General features: G+C 36.7%; 1 pseudogene; it reads right to left on the bottom strand.

Moving 5' to 3' along the window:
- Window positions 1-233: 233 nt before the first annotated feature.
- On the bottom strand, window positions 234-352 carry LOC111732809 (annotated as a pseudogene).
- Between the last annotated feature and the right edge of the window lie 7,519 nt (window positions 353-7,871).

Genomic DNA, 7,871 nt, shown 5'->3' with positions numbered 1-7,871 from the left:
ATTTGTTTTGTGATCACATTTTACAAAAAAGATTTTCCTCTGTGTTTTTGTTGCTCCAACTAATTAATTAAGAATGCAACTCCAATCTCTAGCCCACCTTCCCCCAGGAACTAAGTCTTCTAGAAAGAAAACCATAGATAACTTGCTTTTTCAAGTACAATAAAGATTCATTAGTGGTGGTGTATAAGTCATTAGAAAGGGTAATTTACCACACAAAAAAGAAATAATTTTAACACCTATAGCACCTGGTATTCCTAGATGGTCTCCCATCCAAGTACTAACCAGGCCCAAATCTGCTTAGCTTCCGAGATCAGACAAGATCGGTCATGTTCAGGGTGGCATGGTTATAGATAAGAAATCGTTTAAATGGCTTTAAAACACAGTATTTGGTGGAGAAAACCCCTTAAACTTTATTCAGTAGTCTAATTACTAGTAGTAATATCGGTATTGTTATTTTTAATTTTTTAAATAGATAGTATGATAATGCTATAAAAAAAAGTATGTTGTTGTCACTAGAAATTAAGATTTTCACTGTAAGAAAAAAAGAGACAAATGTCGAATTTTTTAAAGGAAAAACTCTATAACGTCAAATTTGAATTGAAAATTTCAGAATGAACTCATGAGGTTTTTTTAATACACATTTCCTAGCTCTTGTCTATCAAAAATGCTTAGAAGTGGTAACAACCCAGTAATGAGAATTCCTACTGACCAGATTCAGGACTCAAATATTACAAACCACTTAAAAGAACCAGGACTCCTTAGAGATAAAACTGATTCCAGGCCTGGGGCAGGAAATTATACAAGATGAGCTAAGAGCATTTTGTTGCCCTGGAAAGCAAGGAAGTCATCAAAGTTTAAAGGGACTTAAAAGGTCACAGAAACCAACTTAAGGGGACTCCCACTGGCCAGAGATGAAACAATTTGAATATCAAAATGAATAATAATTGCAATTGGTTGAAATACACTGACTATATAAAAATCCATGATGAAGATTTTTAAGGGACAAAAAAAAAACTTTGAAGAGAATGAATTTAGAATTTCTCTTGCTCTTTAAAAAAATAAAACTTTATTTCAGAATACCAAATGGCTCCAGCTGATGAGAGAAAAGTCTTCTTTATAGAAGAATTCCAACTAATAAATGTAGCAGGAATTACAGCATTAGAAAATCACCATTTTGCAACTCCTAATGGAAAAATCGTTTGGGCAACCATCAATAGTTGCTTAAACAAATAGGTAAAAGGATAATGATAACTGATATTCACAGGGTACCAAAATAACACCCCACTGATTATTTGCTGGACATAAAGGGGAAAATGCGACTTTACAATAGAAGGATCAGATGATCACTCCTTGCAACCTTAAAACTAGAAGACAACATATGCCTCCTGATAGGTTATATTATGAAGTACCCAGCTCCACCTATGAAGTATTCTTGTTGAAAATGTTGAATCTGAACTTAGTCAAGACTGTATATCTAATTTTCAGTTTATGGGAAATACAAAGGAAAGGAGAACAGATTAAATGTCATCATTCAGAAGCAATCAGACAAATCAGAATGAGGGATATTTTCCATGACAACTAACCTGGTCTTTTCAACAAGTCAATGGCAGGAATGAAAAGGGGTGTGCTAAAAATTTTAAAAGACTCAGGGGACACAACAATTAAATGTTTGTACCTCATATGAATTCTGACTCAAACAAACCAATTGTTAAAATAAAAAAGGACACTTTAGGGAAATTCAAATATGGACTGGGTATTAAATGACATTAAGGAAATACCACTAATTTGTTGGGCATTATAATGGCATAGTGGTTAAGAAAAAAAAAGGTCCTTATTTTTAAAGATATATAAATACATCGAAATATTTAGAGGCAAAAAAGATCAGATTATCCAGGGTTTGCTTTAAAAATCTTCAGCCAAAGAAAGAAAAAGCAAATATGTTAATAATTGTTTAAGATGATTAACATACTTTTTTAAATTTTTTTATATTTGTATTTTCTAATAAAAACTTTTTTTAAAAAGTTCTTCCAATATGATAAAAAACAAAGCTCATTGCCTCCTGGAGACTTCATGAAGACTATAATTACTTTTGCTATAGGGAAATGACCATTGGCTTTCAGTATCTCTCCAGAAGCATCTGAAGTCTGAATTTCATGGTGGAGATTTTAGTATTCGCTATTGTTTTTCTAAAATTGAGTATTATATTTCTTCTGAAATCTTTTCTATAAGACCTATACCAACTGTCACCTCCTCCACTAAATCTATTCATTCATTCATTTAACAAATAATTATTGGATGACCTCAAGGTGCTGGATCCTGTGATATACACAAGAGATATTGTGGAAGCAATAAGGACAAGCTCTTGACTCTCTCTGAGCTGACACTCTGTGTGACAGAGACTAGAAAAGAGGAAATTATGGCGCATAAAGAAGCATGCAGTGATAGGGAAACTGGAAGATACCATAGGATAGGGACCTAACTCAATCTTAGAAGGGGTGACTTGTGCACTGAGACGTGGAGAGCTGGTATGAGTGAGCCAAGGTCAGGAGACCAAGAGTAGTCCAGATATGGGGAGCAGCATGTACAAAAGAACAGAAGTAAATGAGAACAATGCATGTTCTTGAAAACAGTAATGGTTAATTTCATGTGCCAACTTGACTGGACCACAGGGTTCCCAGATATTTGGTCAAACATTGTTATGGGTGTGTCTACAAGAGTGTTTCTGAATGAGATTAACATTTGAATTGACAGACTGAGTAAAGCAGATTGCTCTCCCTGGTATGGGCACTCCTTATCCAGTCAATCAAATATCTGAACAGAACAAAAAGGCTGAGTAAGATGAAATTTTCACCTGCTTGACCAGGTGAGCTGGGAAGTCGGTCTTCTCCTGCCCTCAGATTGGACCTTACACCACCACCTATCCTAGTCCTCAGGCCTTTGGATTCACACCACTGGCTTCCCGACCCTCCAGCTTGCCAACCACAAATCTCGGGACTTCTCAGCCTTCATAATCATGTGATCCAATTCCTTATAATAATATCCTTTAACAATAATTTACTATTATATATAATACACATGTGTGCGCTTTTAGTTTCCTTGGAGAACCCTGACCAATGCAGAACTAAAAACATTTAATAGGACTAGCACATGAAGTATATATCTGGGAATGAGAAAGGTGGAGGGAAAGAGAAATTGGAGGATTAAGCAGGAGTTCATATACTGAACACTTTGTCTCAATGAAAATGAGAAGTCATGGGAGGATTTTAAGCATGATCAGATTTGCATTTAAGAACGAATATACTGGCTGTTCTGCGAAGAGTAAATTGAAAGGAGACAGGAGTCAAGGGACCAGACAGGAGGTTGTCACAATATTCCAGCCAATAACTTCTTTCCATAGCACCCTTATCGAGGCATTTGGAAGCTCCTTCATGGCCTTATCCTTCTCGCCTTGAAACACAGATATTTATGCGCATGTTTTCTCTCTTCTGCTAGAACAGGATTCTTAAGAGTGAGAACCAAGTCTCGCCTTTATTTAGCTCACATAGCCTATAACAATAGCTAGCATTGAACACTTAGGATGTGCCAAGCATGTTATATATGCAATGTCTAATTCTCACAATAATCATACAAGGTAGCTATTATTCCCCATTTACCAATGAGTATATATTAGGTATTTTCCCAGGCTCATACAGCTGGTAAATGGTGGAGTTTAGATTTCCACCCAAGTCTGCCCCCTCCAGATCTCATGCTCTTTCCACTATATGATGCTCTCCCTGAACAGTGCCTGCCCGTTGTAAGTGATCAGTAAACACATTACAGTTGAGTTGCAAGATGTCTGAGTCCAATCTTATTAAACTATAGATTTTTCTTTTCATGTGTGCTTGCCTACAAATGGGTGGGAAAACAAGTTACCCATATTTTAGTTTTTTTATTTCTAGACTCTAGCAGGGAACTTTTTTATTCCCAAGGGAATGTAAAGGTACATTTGGAGGATATTCTATATAATAGGATAAGTAGCGACCTGACTTGACTGGTGATTTCAGAAGAAGAGGTAGAATAGGATGCTAGAGCCAAAGAGGAGAACCAAGGCTGGCCAAGAGCATCAGCAGCAGGCTCTGGTGCAGTTCGAGGAAACATTAAAAGCTGGCATCATTCTCCGCTTAATCCATAATGCGACTGAGCCGCAACCCCAGTGGTTTTAAAAAACAAGAATCAGCAGAATTTTGCAACTTTAATAGAATGTATAAGCAACTAAGAGTTTCAGGGAAGCCTTCATTTCATTACCTCAGCAGTCATATACTGACCTTGTGGCTGCTCTTTGGAAAAAAACGCTTTTATGTTTTTTCACATGAGTGAAATTAACATTTTTCCCTTCGTAGCATAAACTCGTGGTAAATGAATGCTTTAATAGATTGCAAGCAGTTTTTCAATGTCACACATCTATAACAGTGTTATGGAACAAAACTAATTGTTGTCTGTATTGGAGGCAATTCTATTCACAGCAAGACAAATTGGATTTCTAAACTGTGATTTCTATTGTGTTACCTCTGTGTGTCATGAAAGTTATCCTGATGTGCACAGCAGTCAGGCTACTTACTTATACAGTGAGGTCCAGCTTTATGCTGAATCCATCATCTTTCCCTTCCAGAGGGAGGACAGAAGCACAACAGAAGCATAATTGTACACCATATCTAATGGAATGAGTTAATAAGGATACACTACTCTAAATATCAGTATGAACATTCAAAGACTAGAAGAAAATAATCCATTCCTTAAGAGGATTAGATATCACTGTGAATTATTCAATTTATCACTGTGGAGTTTGTGCATATGTGAAGCTTTTTTTCTTTCTTTTTCTTTTTTTAAATAATACTTTTTAGATATATGCATATACTTAAATATTTCAGAATATAAACCACCATCAATAAAACAATTCTGTCTTTCAATTTGTAAACTGAGACTCCACTAATCTTAACTTTTAAGATATTGGGCAGTGTCTTGGATGGCACTTTTATAGTCTATAAAAAGATGTGATAAGTGAATTAAGAGAACAAATAGTTGTGGAAAACAAGATGGAAAGTGTATATGTTTACACTGTTATGATTAAAAGGCAAACTTGAGGCAGTAATGCTTAAGACCGTGGACTCTAGAGCCAGTGCTCCTGGGTTCATATCTTGTCTCACCATTGTTGTGACCTGGACAAATTACTTAACCTAACTTGCCTCAGTTTTCTTATCTGTAAAATGAAGATCACAATAGTGGTGCTCTCCATTTCACAAATATATACTTTTAAAAAACACACTTCATAACAGATTGTCATGAAAGCCAGAGTTAACAACACAGTTAGAAAAGTTCGTGGCATATAATACTCAGTGGTATAAATTTATTATTGTTGTTGTTCTTGTTGTTGTTGTTGTTGTTATTTATTATTATTATTATTATTATTATTATTATTATTATTATTATTATTATTTGGAAGCATCCTTTTCTTAAACAAATAAGTGATGAACTAATCATAGTTCTTAGTAATTCCAGCAGATTCCTTAGAATCTCTAGAAGGCAGTTAATGTATTGCCTCAGTCACATTACTAGGCACCTTTGAAAGCAAGAAAACTGCATTCCTTTATTTAAAAAAACTTTCTGTAATTCAGTTTTTCCCACAATTATTTTTTATTGTTCTTATTTTTTATATTTAAAGTAAAACTGGGCTGTCCAGCCAGTACCTGGGCCTCGCTCCTTTATGTTCAGTCAAATCCTTATAGAATCTTGGATAATATCACCAAGTGCAACATTGCCCACTGTGAGGACACAAGATAAAATTCCTTTGTTTTTGACATGGGTCATTTAAGTATATCAGAAATCATACTTACATTTTATTTGTTAAATGCTAACAGGAAAGGGGACATTAGACTCTAGTCTGTTTCAGAAAGAGGTAACATTAAAAAAGAAAGAAAATGTGACATTTTCATCTGAGAGATATGTGCATTGAAACACCTGAAGGTGGGCAAATAGGCAAAGAGAAGAGTACAGAGGGGGAAAGAGCAGAGACGGGTGCCATAGATGCAGCTCCGAACTTACTGTGGGTCTCAGGAGAGGGGAGAAACCAGATTGCAACAGCATACTCTACAGCCATGAGAAGCAGAGAGGTGGAATAAGCATTCCTGCCTAAGGGGTCACACATACTATGGCTGACCCCAGTGACTAGGGCAAAAACGGAACACAGAGGTGCGGCAGCTATGGTCTAGCAGCCACCATTACCAGGTAGAAAACAAAGTGACAGAGTCTGGCCACCTCCCCTCACCTCCCAGGGTTCCACAAGTGAGTGTCAGGTTACGGATTATACTATCTGCAGTCCTGAGAACTGGAGAGGCAGAAGCATTCCTCCCTGAGCAGCAGGTGCACACTGTAGCTAATCCCAGTGACAGGTAGAGATGCAGAGGTGTGGCAACTGAGGTCTGGCATCCACCATTACTGAGAGGAGTAGGTCTCTCCCAGACAACCTTGCCCTGACTCATCTCAGCTGAGCCTGGCAGAGGCACCTGGGACACCTTGGGCAGCACAGCACAGCACTGCCAGCAGCATCTGGTTTCACAGCAGCATCTGGGATTTCACAGCTTCGGAACCCCATCACTCACCACATTCTCCCACGGGGGTGGTGCCATGAGACCATGGTGACCTGGTCACAGAGGAGATGTCCACCTCCCCAGGGAATAGAGGGCATTTTCCACCACCCTGCAGAAAGCCCAGAAGCCAGAGGAATGCAGGAGAAAATAAAAACTTACACTTGAACCCCACCTACTGGAAAACAAAAGAAAGATCTCTTCTTATCAACCTGCTAAACTGAGAACTGCTAAACACTTTTAAAAAGCAGATTTCATTCCCACAAATGTCTAGGGAGAGGAATAATCCATCAAATACCATGAATAACCAAGGTAACAAGGCAGCTCAGATAAAAAAGTAAAAAATCTCCAGAAAATAAACTTAAAGACATGGAAATATGTGATTTAAATGACAAATATTTCAAGATTGCAGTTCTGAAAAAAACTTAATGAGATATGAAAAACTCAGATGAGCAGTTTAATGAACTCAGAAATAAAATCAATAAACAAAAGGAGTACTTTACAAAAAGATTAAAACTTTAAAAAAAGACCAAATAGAAATTATGGAACTGAAGAATTCAATAAAAGAGATGAAAAATGAACTAGCAAGCCTAGGAAGTAGATCTGACCAGATGGAGGAAAGAATTAGTGAAATCGAAGATAGAAATATAGAAATGATGCAGATGGAAGAAGAGAGAGGCTTGAGAATGAAAAAATAAAAAATAAAAGAACTCTATGAGAAATATCTGACTTCATCAGAAAGAGCAATGTAAGAATAGGTATCTCAGAAGAAGAGAAGAAAAAGGGTACAGAGAGCCTATTCAAACAGTCAACGAGAACTTCCCAAACCTATGGAAAGAACTGGATCCTTTAATCCAAGAAGCAAACAGAATACCTAATTATCTCATTCCAAAAAGACCTTCTCCAAGGCACATTAAACTATCAGGAATTAATGACAAAGAAAGAATCCTCAAGACAGGGAAAAGAAGATGATAACCTATAAAGGAAATCCCATTAGACTATGATGGGATTTTTAAACAGAAACTCTACAAGCTAGTAGAGAGTGGAATCAAATATTCAAACTACAGAAAGAGAGAAATTATCACCAAAAATAATATTTCCAGCCAAGTTGTCCTTTGGTTGGGTTTTGTTTTTTGATCCAATCTGCAACTCTGTACCTTTTATTGGTGAGTTCAGTTCATTTACATTTAGGGTGATTATTGAAATACAAGGTCTTCTTATAACCATTTTATCTTTTGCTTTCTGGTAGCT

The sequence above is a fragment of the Pteropus vampyrus genome, unplaced genomic scaffold (assembly GCF_000151845.1).
Source record: "Pteropus vampyrus isolate Shadow unplaced genomic scaffold, Pvam_2.0 Scaffold493, whole genome shotgun sequence".
NCBI lineage: Eukaryota > Metazoa > Chordata > Mammalia > Chiroptera > Pteropodidae > Pteropus > Pteropus vampyrus.
The sequence above is the reverse complement of the archived record's forward strand: the minus strand, read 5'-3'. Positions and strand labels throughout refer to the sequence as shown.